Consider the following 20,380-nt stretch of genomic DNA (forward strand, 5'->3'; position numbering starts at 1 on the left):
TATTGGATGGTTAGCGGGCTCTTCAACATTTCTTTCTAGCTCTCTCCCAAGGAAGGCTTAATATCCTTTTGATTTTATATACTTTATTCTATTCTTCAGATTTCAGTTTTCCCTGTCATAGTGTCTGTATTCAGTTCTGTAGCCTGAAGCTGACACTATATGGAATCTTGACTCAAGTATCAATAAAGGACTCTTGTTTGGTACATACCCAAGCCTCATTCTGTACGCATCCTTAATAAGAAACCAGCACTTAGGAAATAATAATAATAATAATAATAATAATAATAATAATAATTTATTTCTATACTGCTGTTCCAAAGATCACAGCGGTGTACAGCAAGATAAAAACAGATAAAAACATCACAACCCCCTTCCCCAACAATATCACAAATAGCAATAAAAACATTTACAAACAGTACAATACAATAATAACCATACTGTGTAGAATGGAATACAATGAAACACTGCAGGGGGAAGCATAACAACAAGGCTCACGGTGGGAAAGCCTGGCGGAACAAATAAGTCTTCAGGTTCTTCTTGAAGACATCAAGGGAGGTGGAAGTACGGAGCTCGTTGGGGAGGGAGTTCCAGAGCTGTGGGGCTGCAACAGAGAAATGTATTTTTCTGCACTTACAGTATGCCTCCTAGCACCCTTGTGCAGGTTGAGGGATTATGGGAGTTGTAATTTAAAAAGTATCTTTTTTCAAAATCTGGAAGCAACACAACTGCCTTGGGGAATGGAGAGAAGGTATCTGGAAGCTGATGGTAGAGCTAAACTCATCACAGAATAATATAACCATGCAGTTGTAAGAGAGCACAAGAGTCATCCAGTCCAACCCCTGACATGCAAGAGACACAATCAAAGCAATCCCAACAGATGGCCAGCCAGCCAGCCTCTGCTTAAAAACCTCCAAATAAGGAGACTCTGATACACTCCAAGGAAGCGTATTACACTGTCACACAGCTATTACTGTCTGGATGTTTTCCCTAAGATTTTGGTGTTTTGGCAGAATTTCTTTTCCTGTAGGTTCTGGAGGAGCAGAAAACAAATTTTCTCCTATCCCAATTTCTCCTAAGCCCAGGAGATCTTCTTGATCAGAGCAGACTGACTTACACATCCAAGAGGGGAAAAAAACAATAAGATTGCTTGAAATTAGCCAGAGGCCTCTTCTGAGTACCCCCCCCCCCCCCACCCTCGCTCAATCTCTCAGTGATATGAACTGTGGGCTGATTTGAAAAATACAATGAACAAATGACATTTCCCCAAAGTACATCATTCTAATAAGTAAGCAAGCCTCAGTACTTATGGAATGGGTGAGTAAATAAAAGAAATAATAAAAATATAAAATGATAGTATCCTGTACAATGAAACTTCCTGGATCAAGGAAATCTTGATTTAGATTCAAGTATATCTTGCTATACTAAAATGACTAATTTGATACCTGTTTTTTTTTCTTTTTTGCCATCCCATTATACCCACTACTGGTAAAACAAACAGGACATTTTAGCTTTAATCTTCTTACTACATAACCCAAATAACTTCAGTCATGTTTGCATTAATGTTGCATTAATCATGTTGTTGCGTATTAATGAGTTTTCAGGCTATGCTAATTACTGTCATAGATTCTGCAGCAGCCCATTAAATATACAAATTACAGAATTAAAGAGCCAGAGCTCTTCATGATTAATCTTTAAATGGAGAAAAACTAATGATGTCTGTACAAAGTTTCTCTCTACTTTGGTCTGAGCAAGCCCAATGAACAATCAATTAGACTATCCGAAGAGCAAGAAATCCATAAGATATTGTAGTAGCTTTTCTTTAAAAAAAACAACAACACTTGTTCAAAATAAATATTAGGAATAAAACCTTTTTAAAGATTTCCCATTATACAGACTTTTTGAAAACATCTCCCAGTCTTTAAGATTTTCTGGAGTGTATAGAAGCTTACATTCATTATCATGTGCCCACTGGAAGCAGCTGCCTCTTTATGAATATAGTAAATCAATCTTCTCTTTTTAGCAAGGACACCAGTCCTGTTGCTCTCTAGTTAAGAAGATTTACAGCAAACCTTGGTGAAAACAAAGGGGAGATAAGTTTAGAGTCATTTGATAAGATTTGATGTATTAGAAGCACTTTCCCCTCCTAGTTGCTGAATGATGTTTTGTTTAGGAAGAGAACAATGGGTAGTGGTTAGGGATGGTAAATTAAGAGAGATAGATTCTGTACCAAGTTCTGCCACAGACACAGTGGGGAACATTAGTCAAGTCATTTAACTTCTCCTAGCCTAATTTCATGGATCATCTGTAAAATTGAGGTTGGTACTCTTGGTGCATCTAATTTTCATCAAATTACTGGGGGAGGGAGGACAATGAGCATGAACATTTTTATAGTACTACCATTGTAGATAACTCTAATGCAGCCAATGTGTGCAGAAAAAAAAATGCAGTTTTACTTCTCTGGAAAAATGAGGAATATATGTAACTGTTACCAATTGGTACAAAAACATGAACCAGAAAGATAGTATTTCCAGGACAAATATCCCCCATAGGCAGTAATATCATCATGGTGGAATACGTGGCTATTTTAATCCATAATAGCAAAAAAAATTATAGTCCATGTTATCCATGTTCTTGGGATAATGCCACCTGGGTTACTACACAAGGGGCTCTGAAATTGGAAGTGAGCCTCCAGACATTGTTTGACTGCAGGTACCATTGCCTTTAGTCCAAGCACCATTGCTTGCAAAGTCTCCTTGGAACTGCAATCCAACAACACATAATTGATGGCCATAATTCCCATCTCTGTTATAGGCAGAGCCGAATACAATTTAATTGGGGGGAAAACCTTCTTGTTTGCAGTACTGTGCCAATGGCTTGTCCGATCTTAATCTTGCTCACAAAATGGCAAGCTCACGATGCCTTGTTATGGCCTGATGTAGTTGGCTGCCAATACAAGTTTTCATTTCTTCCCACTGCTATCATGCATGCAGATCACTGAGATTCATAAGAGTACCTAATATAAAACCAAGAACAATAGCCAGTATTTATTAAAGCAGAAACACATTAAACTTTTAACAGGGCCTGACTCCTAAGAGACATTTAATTGTGGAGCTTCTCTTAATTATACTATTTTTTTAAAAAAATTCAATATTAAAACTTATAGTAATAAAACAGCAGAAACTGTTTGTATAGCTTTAACCATTAGGGCAAGGAGAGACCTCTCAGCAATACAATGCCCTGTTGTTTCTTACTAGTGGGAAGTTCTCTATATTGCAGCAGTGGGGGCTTTCCCTTTGGCCAAAACATGGAGAAAGGTGAGAGCTAGAAGAGAACATTAAGGCTCCAAGCTCTGAGGTCATTATTAGCATTCCGTCTGAGTACATTGTGAGCTCAATTTGTTATGCTGCTGCACTACACATATGGTGGCCAGAGCTTAAATAGTTCAATCTGTGTTGTTGTTGTGTGCCTTCAAGTCACATTTATGGTGACTTTAAGGCAAGCCTATAATGGGGACTTCTTGGCAAGTTTCTTCAGAGGAGGGTTATCATTGCCATCAGTGCCTTGCCCAAGGTCACCCAGTGGGTTTACATGGCTGAGCTGGAATTTGAACTCTGGTCTCTGAAATCAAACACCAGCGCTCAAACCACTTCACCACACTAGCTCCCAGTTCAATCACTTCGAATTGACCAATAAGGTGTCTATATAATTCTTGTTGTAAGCTTTACTCTTCAGTACTCATCATACCACAATTCAAACCATGGCATGCATGATTTCTCCACTGTCTTTGATTATATTTCCTTTCTGTTCCTTGGTTGTCTTCTCAACTCAGTGTGAAACCATCATTCCTTCTGAATCATATTATTAGAACATAAACTATTTATAACATCTTCAAATGATTCACACACCAGTTGAAGATCTATGATTAATTTCCATTGCTAGGTTTAATGTTAGCCTATGTTCAATATTAACATCATAGGGTAAGTATGGATGGACTGTGGAATGTAGGATGGGGGGCTTGATAAACTCAATACTAGGTTAGGGTATGTAACCCCCCCCCCCCAAAAAAAAAAAACACCAACAGATAAAATTAGCTCACCAAAGGTGCTAGGTTGTTTAGCCTACTGAGGAATAAGAAGTGAAACAAATTACCAGACATCTTCATTAGTGACTTGGATGATGGAAGAGAGAGCATGCTTATCAAATTTGCAGATGATGCCAAATTAAGAGGGGTAGTTAATATCCCACAGGATAGGATTAGAACTCAAAATGACCTTGACAGATTAGAGAATGGGGCCAAAACTAAAGGAATGGATTTCAACAGGGGTACTACATTTATGCAAGAAAAATGAAATGCAGAAATATAAGATGAGTGACACCAAGAATGATAAAAGAATGTATGTAAAGAATCTAGGAATCTTAGTAGACTTATCATTGTTAAAGCTGAATAAAATGCAAGTACGTCAAAATGAACATCAACCGATTTAGACAATGAGCACAATATATACTCGACTGTAAGTCAACCTCATGTGTAAGTCGAGGGTAGGTTTTGGAGCCAAAATTATGGATTTTGATATGACCTGTGTATAAACTGAGGGCAAAACTTAGGGGTATGCGGCAAAGGATCTAAAGGATGAAGCAAGGAAAACAATGCCCAACAACTTAGGCACTTTACAGAGCGCCCAAAAAGGGTGCTCTGCTGGCACCACTGGTTGCTGCATTCGGGAACCGCAGCGGACAAACCGCGCAATTCCCAGACGCAGCAAAAAGAATCCGTAAAAAGCGGGTTCTTTTTGCAGCACGGAAATGATGCCGCAATTTGCCAATGATGCACTCATGGCATCATTTCTGCCACGTGATGTGCGGACGCTAAGCGTCCGTGACATCAAGATGGCGGTGCCCATGTAGAATGGCCGCTGCCATTTTGTTCACGCTCGGCACGTACTAGGGTGCCCATGTGGAACGGGCCTTACAAAATTTCAGCAGGCACAACTGTTTGTGCTCATCCTAAAGGCTGGATGGATGAGAAAATAGAGGGAGATCAATGCTTCCAGGACAGATTATGCTCCGGCTTTTCATCAGGGCATGGTTCCCTTTTTAAATAAGAGTTAAAGTACAGAACTTACATTGACCAGTGGATAAGTCAACTCAGGTTTTTGGGATCAATTCTTTGACTAAAATTTCTAGACTTACACATGAGTATATAAGTAGTCTAGTCAAAGCAAAATTTGAGTGGAAGCACTGAAGATGTACAATAAAGAAGAAATTCTGCATCACTGAGTGAATTAAAAAAAAGAAAGAAGAAAACTGAGATGATAGGCTAAAGTGAAATTGTAGGTACAAGGATTAAAATTGGACTGGTTTCCAAATCTCTGTGTGAGCATGTGCCTTCAAGTCACCTGTTAATTTATGGTGATCCCATGATTTCATAGAGTTTTCATAGGCAAGGAATACTCAGAAAGGGATTTGCCAGTTCACTCTTCTTAAATATAGCCTACAACTCCTGGTATTCATTTGTGGTCTCCTATCCAAATAATAACCAGGGCTGAATCTCTCTGCCAGTTTGTAAACAAGTTTTCCTCTTGATCCCATTGGTTTTCCTTCCATCATTCTACTATGTGACATAGGCCTCCTCCTGGTGAAAGAGGAAGTGTAGCCACAGATTTAAGCAACATGTAAACTAGATACATTAGTTTACTAGACAAAATAAAAACTCAGCAAGAAGCAGAAAATTTAGTAGGAACTGCAAGTCATGGCAGAAGTGCAAAAAGATCAAACTACATCCAACGTAACCCAAAGTTTCAAAGTAGAACAACAAACTCAGCAACAAATCTGCCAAATGCTAATGATTCAACCCAAGGAGGAAATAATTGAAAGGAAGAAATATATAGTATTTCATCCAGTAGCCTTTCCCACCTAATTATTCTTGACACAGTGACCTTTTTCAATGGAGACATAACACAGTTTGCTTCCTTCAGAACAAATAAACTCACTAAAGGTTGGTGGGGAAGTTCTTTAGTTTAGGGACCATGAAAATCTTGTAGAAAAAGAAAGAAACAAGTTGCAAGTTTTCTGACTGTATTCCAGGTTTCTTCCTACCCTCTGGCTTACTGTTTAAAGGTAGTTTTTGCTGCCACTCTCATAATTTCTGTGGCATTCTCATACCTCAGTCATGCACTCTGCAGAAGAAGGTCCTTTGTGGTTGATTAGCACTTGAGATTACTGCTTTATTTATCAAATAGATAGCCTGCCCTTCTGCCAGAAATGATATTCAAAGCAGCTAATAGTAAATTTCAAATTAAGACAAAGACAAATCAATCAAACAAAACACACACACGCACGCGCGCACGCACAAAAGATAAGTAGAATTAACAATATAACACTCCCAGTTTGCCATTGATGATCCTGATTCATCCCTGCTGTCCCACTTTTTCAGTTGCTTTTAAAGTGTCCCAGTTTCTCTCTTTTCTTCCCACTTTCCCTCTTACTTCAGTTGCTACAAACACGGTTCTAAGTGCAAAAAGTATTTTGCACTCAATTACCTCAGCAGGGGTAGAGGAGAGGCAGGACAGAGGTCGAAAACACACTGCAGAAATGATCCAGTTTGATACCACTTTAGCTCTCTTGGTGCTAGGGAATCCTGGGAATTGTAGTTTATTGTGGCACCAGAGCTCTCTAAATGTCTCACTAAACTACAGTTCCCAGGATTCCCTAGCATTGAGCCAGGGCAGTTAAAGTGGTCTCAAATTGGATTATTTCTGCAATATGTTTTGGAGTCTTGCTCTTCCCTGTAGACTTGAACAAAAACAAATGTCTACAGTCACTCCTAGTTTGTCAACTTTTAACCATCCCATCATGATCCCACTTTGCCATATCCCATTTGTGAAATGTTGGAGAATATGAAATGCTAAATGTAGCATAAGAGTTCTGCAGGTAAAACTCCATTATAACCCTCCACTCACCATTATCAAGACTTGTGGTTTTGTTGAGATAGCTTCCCTCGATAGCTATTCCCTGGCTCTGTTTAAAAACCTCTAAGAAAGGAGATTCCTCTACACTCCAAGGGAGTTTGTTCCACTGTCGAACAGCCCTTACTGTCAGGAAGTTCCTCCTAATGTTGAGGCGGAATCTCTTTTCTTGCAGTTCACATCCATTGTTCCATGTCCTGTTCTCTGGAGCAGCAGAAAACAAGCTAGCTCCCTCCTCAATATGACATCCCTTCAAATATTTAAACAGGGCTATCATATTACCTCTTAATCTTCTCTTCTCCAGGCTAAACATCCCCAGCTCCCTAAGTCTTTCCTCATAGGACATGGTTTCCAGACCCTTCACCCTTTTGGTTGCCCTCCTTTGGACACACTCCAGTTTCTCGACATCCTTTTTAAATTGTGGTGCCCAGAACTGGACACAATATTCCAGGTGGGGCCTGACCAGAGCAGAATAGAGTGGCACTATTACTTCCGTTGATCTAGACACTATACTTCTATTGATGCAGCCTAAAATTGCATTGGCCTTGTTAGCTGCCGCACCACACTGTTGACTCATGTTCAATTTGTGGTCTACTTGGATTCCCAGATCCCTTTCACATGTAGTCTTGTTCAGCCAGGTGTCACCCATCCTGTATCTGTTCATTTCATTTTTCCGCCCTAAGTGCAGTACCTTACATTTCTCTGTGTTGATGATCTCTCTACGTACAATTTGCACATGTGTTAGGGTTTACATTATTTTATTTTATTTGTTTAAAAAGTGGTTTTTGCAATTTACATTTGGCTTGGATTGAGATATATTATTTAGATGAAATATAGAAAAATAAGGATTATATTGAGAGTTGAGATAAAATGAATAGAGGAGATCTATGGAAGTAATAATTAATTAGTTAAAAGAGTTATGGAAGTTACTTTATGTTAATTTGTTTACCCTGTTTGTTTGTTTATATTTGTATGTTTTGTGTCCCATGTTTGTTATTATGCTGGTAAACTTTTGTTATGTTTTCTTTTAATAGATAATAAATAAATAAATAAATGGTTTTTAATTGTTTTTTTTTTATTCTTAAAATGGTTTTAAAAACATAAGAATAAAGACACAGCATGTACACTCCAAAAAAGGCTTCCAATTAGTAGTGTCACTAGGAGGTGCAGAGGGTGTGGACAACACCAGGTGAGTGCTCCCCACCTTGCTGCCATGTGCTATGGTGTGCAGCAGGGAGCTGGAGGACCCTGTGTCCTCAGTCCTTGCCCTGCAAGGCTTTATTCCCAAGTCTCTCAAGGCAGGGAGGTGGAGTAGCTGGTGGCCCAAGTCCCTGCCCTGTGAGGCTTGGAAGTCAAGCATCGCCGGGCAGGGAGGAAAATAGGCCAGTGAACCCAGTCCCTGCCCCACACAGCTTTACTTTAGAGTAAATCCATGCAAAGCAGGGACGGGGAGGGCGCCGAGTCCTCTGCCTCCCTGCTCTGTGTGCAGCTTTAATCTAAAGTAAAGCCATCCGAAGCAAGGATGGAGTGGCCACTTTTGGATTTGCTCCCCAAGCCCCACCTCCTGCACCAGGTGATACCCCGTGTAGAACATTGCTGCTTCCAGTCACCAATTAATCATTAAAATCTGTTTGAATAACAAAGTATTTGTCTCCAATCAAGACGATTAGAGGGGACCTGCCTACCCTCCCATGAAAAGTAATTCCATAAGATAGGAAGCCCCTTAGAAGCTTTTTGTAGTGTTCTAATCAGACTGGCCTGTGATGGTGGTAAAACTGGGAGAAAGCCTTCCCTTTAGAAAAGACTCTGGTAGTTTCATAAAGTGAGATGTGCTCTATCAAATTACCTGGATCTAAGCCATATAATATGGATGTAATTCTTCACTGAGCGCCCAAACAGACAGGCCAAAACAAAGCTGCTTCAGGTCACTTTGTAGGTATGCTGTTTAAATGATGCATACATCCTAAGAGGCCAGAAGCCATGCCAGAGACATGCTCCAGTCCTAAGGACTGGAGCACAACTTTGATGCAGCTTCTGGACTATTAAGATCCGTGTGTCATTTAAACAACATATCTCCAAAATGACCCAATGCAGCTTTATTTTGTCCTGTCTGTTTGAGCCCTAAGGCGGGTTACAAACCGCCAAAAAATACGTATGGAATACGTATTAGGGTTAGGAAGGGGCGGTGCTTCCGCACCCCCCTAACCCTGGTACGTATTCCATACGTACAACATGGTGGCGCCCCTTCCACATGGGGGCCGCCATGTTTACGTATCGGACGCTGTGTGTCCGCACGTGTCGCGGTGTCTATGACGTTGCGAGCCCACCCCTGGAGCCTCGCAACGTCATAGAGGTGCCGCTTAAAGAAGCTCCATTTTGGAGCTCCTTTTTCAGTCCGTGCGGGAGTCGTGCGGTGTGGCTGCTGCGGCTCCCGCACGGAGCAAACGGCGGCGGTGGCAGACCGCCTCAAAGTGGCAGTTTATAACCCGCCTAAGTACCTTTTTAAAGATATCAATGGCCCAGTACAGATTAGAAGAAAGGGGCAGGCAGAGGGCGCCCCTTTCTCCTCCAGATTGTTGCCACAGTAACCGCAAGGCCGTGACAACGATCCACCCCCGAAGGAGCTCCAAAATGGAGCTCCTTCCCGTGATGCCATCCTGGGGCATCATGGTGACGTATCTTGTGTGGTGCACCATTAGGATGCGTCACACAAGACACATCATTGGTATGTGTGCTTTCTAAATGTAAGTGTGAACCAAAATAGCAGCATTCGTATGTACTAGGGTATGGGAGTGTGCAGTTGCTGTGTGCTCCCAAACCCTAGAACCAGCGCCGCCATGTCGCTTTTGGCCCCTTTGTACCGGGCCAATTAATATTTTCAGCAGTTTTCTTCCTGCTGCAATAAAGTCTTTGAAAACAATGCAGCTTTTGAATACTATTAGTAATTCGGGAGTTATTTGTGCAAAATTCACATGCGGTTGTTTTCCAGAGAAAACAGCATTTCCTGTGCAGGAACTGATAATTCAACACAGCAATATTAATTCATGTGCAGTAAATGCTGTTTTCCATGATGAAAATGCTGTGAAAAACAACCATGTGTGAATTTTCTACAGAATAAATCTTGAACTGCAAAACTTCTCATCAGACCAGGATTCTTCAAAGTTTATGAACACTCAGAAAACATGTTTTTGATCATTTTTTAATATAGTTGAATATTCTTTCCACCCCTACCATACAGGGCAATGATTCCCAAATTTTGGCCTTCCAGATATTTTAGACCAACTCCCAGAAGCTCCAGCCAGCCTGGCCAACAGCCAAGGATTCTGGGAGATGAAATCCCAAACATCTGGAAGACCAATGCTTGGGAACAACTGGGCTAGTATAGGTCATAACCAGAATTGTGCCTGGAAATGAACTGGTAGCCAGTGAAGCTGGCACTATGTACCTGGTCCCAGTCAGCATTCTAGACATAGCATTTTGGAGCAACTGAACAGATTTCAAAGGCAGCCCTGTGTAAAATGTGTTATAGTATTCCAAATGGGATATAATGAAGCTACATTTCACTGCAGTCAGATCTGAAGTCTTAGTTGTGTACATGCAGTTTTGGCCATCATTAATATTTGGACTTCCAAGGCTCAAGAGCTGAGTCCAGGAGTATGCTCCAGTAATCAGCTTGAGACTTCAGGACGGTGTAATCTCATCCAGCACAGGCTGACTACCTATTCCCTGATATGACGTATGGCTGACTGGGAACACCTCTGTCTTATATATAAAGATGGGAAAATTATTAATGAAAACTTCAGGCTTGTTTTCAAGGGCAGCCCCTTGAACAGGGTAGATTCATCCAGCTTACCCTTTAGTGCTGCATATGCCATTATTTACAAAGTGGGTAGGCTAATGTCAATGTCATCAGTAAAAGGTTAAAGGGGAGGATGAGAATCTAAACAAAACATGATTTTTTTAACCAGCACTATGTTTAACATTAAAAAAATGTCAGTTATTCAAAAAATGGTTTAGTTCAACATGAAACTATCAGTTTCCAGAAAAGTAATCAGCAAAGAGACATGAATAATCATGGGGAGCCTCAAAGAATTATGATTAATTCTACACTTCATTCATTTAATTCAGAATGGAAAAAATAAGAGAATATCTCTAGTATAGCTCCATAGTACAGAGTGAGAGGCTTTCATTCCGATAGTTCTTGTGTCTGGTTCCATGCTCTTGATATTTATTCAGAAGTCAACTAACTTCAATGGGGAGTTATCCAAGCTATAGTTGACAGAACTGTAAATTTCCTGGATTATGAAACTAATGGAAATGACAGAACTTGATAAACTAACAGGTACATATGTAGAATATACACAGAAATTATAGTAAGATAAGGAATATAATGATGAATTGTAGAAGAGTATAATTAATAACAACAACAACAACAAAATGAAGGCAGTGACAAAGAATATTATAGGTTGTATCAAAGAGAAATGTAATTTCGAAGTAAGTTTATTATAGGCCTGTTAATTGTTTATCATATTTGTTCTGTGTGGTTTTAAGGATGTATTGAAATGATAATTATATAAGACGGATGGGTAACTGATTATACAAAAATAAAATAAAAAACTGTAAAAAATTATTGTTGGAAAAAGATAGCAGATCTCCAAATGCTGAGAAAATGAAAAAAAAATCTGCCTTTAAATAAGGATCTAAATACCTTGAAGTCACCAGATCCTATCTGCTCTGAGAGGCTAAACAGGGTCAAAACAGCTTAGTACTTGGAAGGGAAACCACCAAGGAATATTAGATGCTGTAGGATTTATTTCAGAGGAAGTCAATGGCAAGTCACCTCTGTTTACGCCTTGTCTAAGAAAATTCTATGAAATTTGTGGAGTCTCCATAACCAAGCAGATGACTTAAAAGCACATACTTTACTTGTTAGAAGATGCATAATTGAGTCCTGGCATAGCATAGTGGCTAAAAGACTCTACTGTAGTCATGAACTCATTGCCTAAAATACTACTGCAATTTTGAAGTCACTGTAACTTACCCCAGAGATATATTCACCAGGCAGCTATTGATACCTATACCAAACAGCAATATTGACATAGGGGATTGTCACACAGAGGCTGACCATGGCTAAAACAGAGCAGCCATTTTTCAACAACTGGAACTTCAGTTATTGGAGAAATGGCTGCTCCGCGAAAGCTTTGATGACGGGAGCAGAGTGGAACACCTCAATGATGATTAAATCATGGGAGGTAAGCACAATTGGCTATCACACCCATGCACTTTGGTAATGATTTAGTCACAGTAAGCCTCTCTGTGATAATCACCATAGAAGTGACCTACTTTACAGATTTATTGTAAGGATTGTTACAAAAAGATAATGATGTAAAAGTACTTAAAACACTGTAAGAGTGGGCTTCTACACATCTACTAGTGATGTAAGCAATGAATAATTGTAGCAGTTTTCATCTTGCTTCAAGAAAATATTCCACAAGGGCATGTCCTCACCCCCACCCCCCCACCCCCCGCTGTGTCAGGAAGTAGAACATAAACCAGTGGGTTCACATTACAAAGGCTATTCTATCTAAATATTTGGAAGAGCCTCTTGATGAGCTGTTTAAGAATGGATTAGACTGCCCCAGAGGGGTGTGGACTCTCCTTCTTTGGAGGTCTTGAACAAAGGCTGGATAGCCATCTTTTGGGAGTGATTTAATTGTTTATTCCTGCATGACAGTGGCTTGGATTAAATGGATCTTGTGGTCCTTTCCAACTTTATAATTCTATTATTCTCTTGTATACTACTCTGGTATTTGTAAAGGTGAAGGCCACAGTAAACAAACAAACAAACAACTGACTGAAATGGAAATGTTGGTTACAGTTTGTATGTCCTTGCTTGTATGGCCATAAAACAATTTAAAGTTGGCTGATGCTCAATGATTATCAATCAGCTGAAAAAGAGTAGTATTTCAGGCTTTTTAGATTTGTTGCAGTACTGTTTGCTTATGGGAACATTTGCAAAATGATTTAAGTTATATAAACAGAAAAGAACCAGTGGGTCTATGGGAAAACTTTATTCTGCTGTCAATATTTCAGACTTATAAAAAAGCTGACCCAAGTACTATCAGTATTCTGATGAACAAAAGAAAAAGAATTGAGCCATTAGCATTAATGAATTTGCCTAGTTAAAAGTTTTTGAGCTGTACAATTGTTGTTTTTAATGTCAAGGAGTACTAAGTTTTCCCCTTTCTTTTAGATGTTGTCTTTCTTTCTAGACAGTCTGAACATATAATTCTGCCCCCCCCCCCCCCAAATTAAACCCCAAAGTAAGTTTTGCAAACAAACTGGTAGAATTGGTATTCCATCTAAAGAAGAAAAAGGCCAACAAGATTTATTACAGAGCTCCAGTGAAGTGCTTGAAATACAGGAGAAACACAGAATGACTGCATTTATAAAAACATAGATAAACTTGCCTGATATAATATCTTCAAGCAGAGAGATTACCTTAGGCCTAGAGCATTCTTGATAGATGCTCAGTCCTTTGCCATCTGTAGTGTGTACTTGGGAATAGCTAATGAAGTGGTACTTTGTTTGAAGAGGCATTCCAGATAACTACACAGTGATACTTGACTCAAACTGTATAATCTTGTGACATTAAAATTAAAATTATAAGCAGCATGTGTGGGACTTTGGGTGATGTTCTTTCTGAGCACTAGTCACATCAACTTCTTTCGATTTCCAACAGTGCTTGGCACAGCTTGCAGACTATTTACATTTACAAATTGCATTGGTGAACACAGATATTGAATAAACTTTGGGAAACAGACCTCAAAACAGTTTGCAGGCCCAGCCTGAGAGTCAGTGGAGAAGTACATGACCATATCATGGCTGAATAAAACAAGGCTACAACTTTGTTACTTACACCAATATAGGCTTGACCTGTCAAGAAGCATCCAGGAATTCAATCCCCTGCCTGTTGTATAATATGCCCTAGCATTATGCCCACCTGCTGGGATCAACATGGATATTAGCCATTGTATGAGTTCCATGTCACTAGGGACTGAGGTAGGTCAAACATGCCTCCAGGATAGGCTTGATCCCACCAGTCTACACCCCTAAGATTTCTACAAGGCAGGAATGGGCTAATGTGTATCCCGTGGGCTGCATGTGATCCATGGACCACACTTTTGTGGCTCCTGACATCCCCACTAGTTGCCCAAAGTCCCTCAATCCTGCAATTTAATTGTGATGTTGATGTACAAACGATGCAGGAGCTTGTAATACTCCCAAATACCTCCATTTGTTTTTCTTCTTCAGACACTTTCAAAATAATGAATGGAAATGACACTTCCAGTCACCATTTTGAGAGGACCGTAGAGGAAAATGTAGGTATTTAACCTTGCAGTGTGGAGAATGGAGCCCATTGTGAGGGTTGGAGGGAAACTGGCCCTTGCCCTCCCTCACAGTTTCCCAACTCTGCTTTAAGGTAAACCAAGCAGGGAGTGTGTTTTTATGCATCCATCAATTCCAAAAGCTTGAAATTTAGCTTAAGTGGAAGAATGAATGAGAAGGTGTCTGAAGCCAGATTGCCCCAACAGCACCAAGGGATCACATTATAATTCATCTGAGCAGAACCAAGTAAATACTACACTTTACTGGGAGGCCTGCCAACCTTGACTGCTGATTGACCACCATTCCAAAGACACAAAAATAGTGCATTGGATTCTGGGGGAGGAAGCCAATATGTTGAGAAAGATAGCACCTCCCTGCTGGATATTAGTCTCCTGACCCTCAAGCCATCCAGTGTGTTGGGAAGGCTCATGTTTGCCAAGACAGATTCCAGAAAGGCTGCATGGGAATTCAAAAAGCAGCTAGACTTTGAGATCCAATATTTCAAGATGAAGTTACACAACATGAAGAGTTACTTCATGATACTACTGCATAGTAGATTGCAGCAAAATGGAAAAGATGTGGCCTGTCACTGATAACATAGCTAATGGTGAGAGATAATGGAGTCTAGTGACATCTCCAAGGTTATCCCATGTATATTTTAAACATTAAATTCACAATGTTCTTGTGTGCCTTCAAGTTGTTTCCAACTTATGGCAGACTTATCATGGGGGTTTCCTGGCAAGGCTTGTTTAGGAGTGTTTGCCATTATATCCCTCTGATGCAGAGAGAGTGTAATTTGCCAAAGGTTACCATGTCTACCATGTACATTTCCATGTCTGAGCAGGGATGCAAACCCTGGTCTCCCAGAATTGTTGCCCAACTCTCAAACCACTACACCACACTATTCAAACAATAAACAAGTCATTAGCCATAATGTTTAACATGTCTATTGTAATTATGCTTAAGACCACTCTGCCTAATAACCTTTTCTCAGTTTTAATTCATTGAAATATCTGAGAAAAAGTGCTGTGTGTGTGTGTGTGTGTGTGTGTGTGTGTAATAGATAGATAGATAGATAGATAGATAGATAGATAGATAGATAGATTCTGCTGAAACTGTAATGGCAGTAGTAGATAATCTCTCTGCATTTAATTATAGTATTTGACTATTTCAATAAAATTTTGTTCATTTTTGCTCATTTTTTTTAAAATCAGGAAATAGTAATACTGTGGAGGCAAGCTGTACAGCTGTGATAGTGATTGCTCAGTCAAAGAACTAGATCATTACAGAAGGTTTCTTGGCATTGATTACTATCCTGTATTATGAAAAAAAAATCTAACTCCTTACCTGGTAAACACCTTTTACCTTGTGAAATGAACAAAGTAGATGCATGGTAATTTAAATTAAATGTGTATGTTCATTTTCAGTCTATCGGCTATCTCTGTCTCAAATAATGGTAATTAACCTATGTAAAGAGATATGTTACTATGCCAGGAAAAGATCTGACAGTATTTTTTCATCATAAACTTTTAAGATTTGAAGATTTCTGATTTTAAGCTATGTTCTCTGCAAAATATACAATATTTCAGTTCTTTTATCCAAATGTTTGTACTCTACTAATTGCAAGCAGTTTTTGCTAATGGAACCAGCACAGGACTAAATGGTTTTATTACCTTCTTCATCTCGCATTATAATCCCAGCTCTGAATAAAATAAAATACTGTTGAGCAATTGTTGCAAAGAAGGCACCCATAATAACTTTATTAAACTGTACTCCTGGTGCCTGAATAATATTGCCTAGAAATCTATTTTAATTTTAATTCTTATTTTAATATTAGCATTCTGAATATGTTTCTTTGCTTTGCATCAATATTTAAAGTTACAATAAATTTGTCATTGTACATTATGGATCAAGGGTCACATTGCATACAAATTCCTCTTGAACACATCAGAAAGGAAAATACAGTGGCGGGAAAAGAATGCAAGAATAAAATGAAAATAAAATGATCCCACATCACTCAAGAGTTTAGAGACTATTATTTTCAGAAGGATAATTATGCTGTTTTTTTTAAAGAAGCTACTTATTGTAGACTAGAGGGCCAGTGTGGTGTAGTGAGTTGAGCATTGTACTGTGATTGGAGATCAGGATTTGATTCCCCACTTGAGCATAAAAAACCACTGGGTGACCTTAGACAAGTCATACTGTCTCAACCTCAGCAGATGGCAGTGGCAAACCACCTCTGAAGAAACTTGCCAAGAAACCCCTATGAAATATTTGCCTTAGGATCGCCATAAATAAAAAAATGACTTAGAGACACACAACAACAACAGTAACAATTTTAGACTGTTGTCTACATCACCCTACAGTTTCAATAGGAAATGGAAAATTAGGACATCAAAGATTCAGAGCATAAGAGACAATTTGTTGTTATTGTTGTTGTTGTTGAGCTCTTTCAAAATAGTTTCTGACCTATGGTGACCCTAATGTTAACCTATCACAGAGTTTTCTTGGCAAGATTTGTTCAGAGATTTGCCATTGACTTCCTATGAGGCTGAGACAGTGTGACTTGCCCATGATCACCCAGTGGGTTTCCATGGCTGGGCAGGGATTCATTCAGGCCTTGGTTTCCAGTGTTGTAGTCCAACACTCAAACCACTACTCTGTTCTGGCTCCCGATCACAATGTTTTCACTGACATTTTGCCTAAAGGAGAGTATTTGGGAGTGTGCTTCTTAACTTCATGTAAAACAGCCTAAGCATTTTTGAGAGAAGACAAAGGAAATTTGATATATCTATCAATGTTTTTCAGGATGGTTCAGCTCATTTGTTGCTTACCCAAAATGAAATATGAAGCATATCGAGTTTAATGGGGAAGACCACTGTTAAGAAATTTTGTGAGCAACTTCTAGGAGATTTTGAAAGCAATTAAACTGTTATTTTTTTTTGGGTGGGAGTGGTGGAATTAGTAATATTTTATTGGTGACACAAGTGAGCTCATTGAAAGAATGACCTGTTGTTGTTTTTGAAATGTAGCCCATCTATGCATGTTTGTGAGAGAAGCAAACAACTGTTCAAATTTAGGTTATGTATAAATTTCCATAACATAAAATATATACATATATTAGATATCACTCATATATGAACACTTGCTTTTGCAACTTTACAGATTTATGTATGGAAAAATAAGCCTCATAAAATTGATCATATTAATTTTTCATATGTAAATATGTAAAGCATAATACTGCAATAGCTAAATGCTGACTGATTGTTTTGACAAAAGTAGCATTGTCAAGTACATGACATGATTGATTTTAGGCCAAAAGCACTTACATCTAATAAGGACAACAAATTTTAATCCCCACTTTTTTAACATTGGCAATCACTCAATTGATAAGGCTCATCATAGTTAGACAAGATATTAATTTGATCTTTCAAAAAGATCAATTATGGGATGAAACATGCTCTGATAATGTTCATAGGAACGTTTCCTGGTGATATTCATGACAGACAATTGGAATCAATGAATGTCTTGCCTTACTTGTTTGTTCAATATGCTACTTGTTAGTTCAATCATGACTGTCCTCTACAAAACCACACGGTGTGGATAAGAAAAACTACATCTTGTAAGCAATGCAGAAAGCAAACATTAAAAAAGTCAAAATACATTGGAGTATGATATTTTATATTGTTATCCTATGCCCGTCTGTTCAGAAGTAGGCCCCACTGAGTTCACTGGGATTTCTCCCAGAGATGGAGTATAGAACTGCAACTACATCTTTTATAATTATATAGAAGAGACATTGTAATGCACTGGACATACACAAGGGAAATCTGAACACATAATTATCTTAGAGGGTGAAGATCTTAAGTAACATGGACAGAGCCAAAGCCCCCCACCAATGGTAATATGCTGGATTGCCTAACATACACCTTCAAACTGAATCTAGTTGTATTCATATAAAGCCATGGCTTTAAAGACTGAACATAGTCAGACTTTTAAAAATAAGTTACAATAGTTAACTTAACAGGCCACTTCATTTCACTACCCTTGATGGGCATCAAAAATTACAGAATGTTGCCCATACCTACTGTTTAGCTAGGGTCACCCTGTTTTGTGTATTGCTACATAAAGTAAACAGATATTAGCTGTGCTTGCTGAAAGCACAGTTGTGACCAATTATTTGAGAGCCTAGTTTTCTACTACTCCAACACCAGGGTTAACACCAGCATCTGGCAACCCTGACATGCTGTTAAAGCCACAGCATCTCATCAGAGCCAACACTGACACTAGGAAAGCCCGCCCTTTAAAAAATATCTCTGCCAATGCTGCAACTGGGACTGCTGCCTCATTGCAAAATTAAGGCAATTTGAAAACTGCCTTAACTGCCAGGGCTGAATCCTATGGAATTCTAGGATTTGTAGTTTGTTGTGGCACCAAAGCTCTCTGACAGAGAAAGCTAAATATCTGACAAAACTGAAAACCGAAGGGGTCCATAGCACTGAGTCATGGCAGCTGAATCAGTGTCAAATTGCACTAATTCTGTAGTGTAGATGCAGCCTGGGTCCAGTTGCCATCTTAATTTTCCAAAGTGCACTTAATGTAATATTGGAGTGGAATCATGGGGTATTTAAATAGCTTAGAGCACCGCTGTGATGAAAGTCTGCTGTAGTCTACTGGTGGAAAGCACCTACCCAAGAGTATACATTGTTCAGGATCTCCTGAAAGATTTGACCCTTCTCATATCTACTATATCTTTTCATTCTTATTTTCAGTATACTACTGCTGAATGAATCTAAATTCTACTGTAAAGTCTGAATTCCCACAAGATTTAGATGAATGTACAACTGTTGTTGTTTTTCCCCGGTGTCCATGATATCCTTTGTAGCAGGTCTTCCAAATGATGTATTTGAAAATTGATTCTTAAATGGGGACATGGAGAATTTCTACAAAGGTCTAAATAAATCTGTACTTCTCAATGAAAAAAAGAAAGATACAAAAAGCAAATCTATGATGCAGATAAAGGGGGAAAAAAGGTGCCCATGCCTTAACAAAAAATGCTCCCATTTTAGAGGGTGTGAGGGATTTATCACAGTAATGCTCCCTGGTCAGGGTCAGCTCAGCATATTTGTAGAGTTAAATCCCTGTTGTGCACATTTGAAAATATCTTAAGATGTTTTGTTCACAAAGCAGCACAATTCACTTTGTTGTGCTAGATCACTCTTTTTAAAAGGGTTTTCAGCTCCCCTCTCACCCTATCTTTAGGCTTCTTGGGATTAGGGAGAAGGAAGAAAGAAAATGTCTTGTTCAATAAGAAACAGTGAATTCATTTTAAGTGCAAGGCTAGAATTCTAGCCAAAAAAAAAGGGGGGGGGGGGGAATGAAGGAAGAGCTCAGTTCTTTCTTCACTGAGGCCAGCTAATAGTTCATTGAGGGACATATCCCTGGCAATAAGGATAAATGAAAAGAAAAGAAAGCATAGGTGTTGGAATACTCCTTTTAGAGTGAGAAGCCTGATCCATTTCTGTTACACCAGTCTCCCTGAACTACTGGGTGTGGATGGTGGGATGGACATACTAAAGTGCCTTATATAAAGAGAGGAATAATTCTAAGGGTTACAAGGAGATAATAGGCACGTCTGTTCAGCTAGGATCTTTCTAATGCTAACTGAAAACCTCCTGGTTGCCCTTTCATCTTCCTTTTTAAAACTTTCCACTTGATCTGGGTTACTTTATCAGTGGCTTATAGCTTCTCTTTTTCTCTCTCCCCCCTTCTTTTTTGGTCCTTTCCCATCACTCATTTTGCTTTTAAAATAGCAGTATTTCACTATTCCACATTTGAAAGGGGAAAAAAGCAGAAGTCAATAATTAAACGTTACCTTTCCTGCTAAGAACAGACTGGAAATTTGTAAAATCTGACTAATGTTGACCCCTTGAGAAATTTACACAAAAAGAAAAATGTCATATCAAAAGTTCCTACAAGTTGCAGGAACTTTTGTTGTTTTTCTTCCACCACATATATTACAGTCT

General features: G+C 39.0%; 1 protein-coding gene across 1 annotated transcript in view; it reads right to left on the reverse strand.

Annotated features, from left to right (window-relative positions):
• USH2A (usherin) overlaps positions 1-20,380 on the reverse strand; it is a 665,032-nt gene that overhangs the window by 444,405 nt on the left and 200,247 nt on the right. The window lies entirely within an intron of this gene.

The sequence above is a fragment of the Sceloporus occidentalis genome, unplaced genomic scaffold (genome assembly GCF_023333645.1).
Source record: "Sceloporus occidentalis isolate IW3139 unplaced genomic scaffold, rSceOcc1.0.p SCAF_6, whole genome shotgun sequence".
NCBI classification, from domain to species: domain Eukaryota; kingdom Metazoa; phylum Chordata; class Lepidosauria; order Squamata; family Phrynosomatidae; genus Sceloporus; species Sceloporus occidentalis.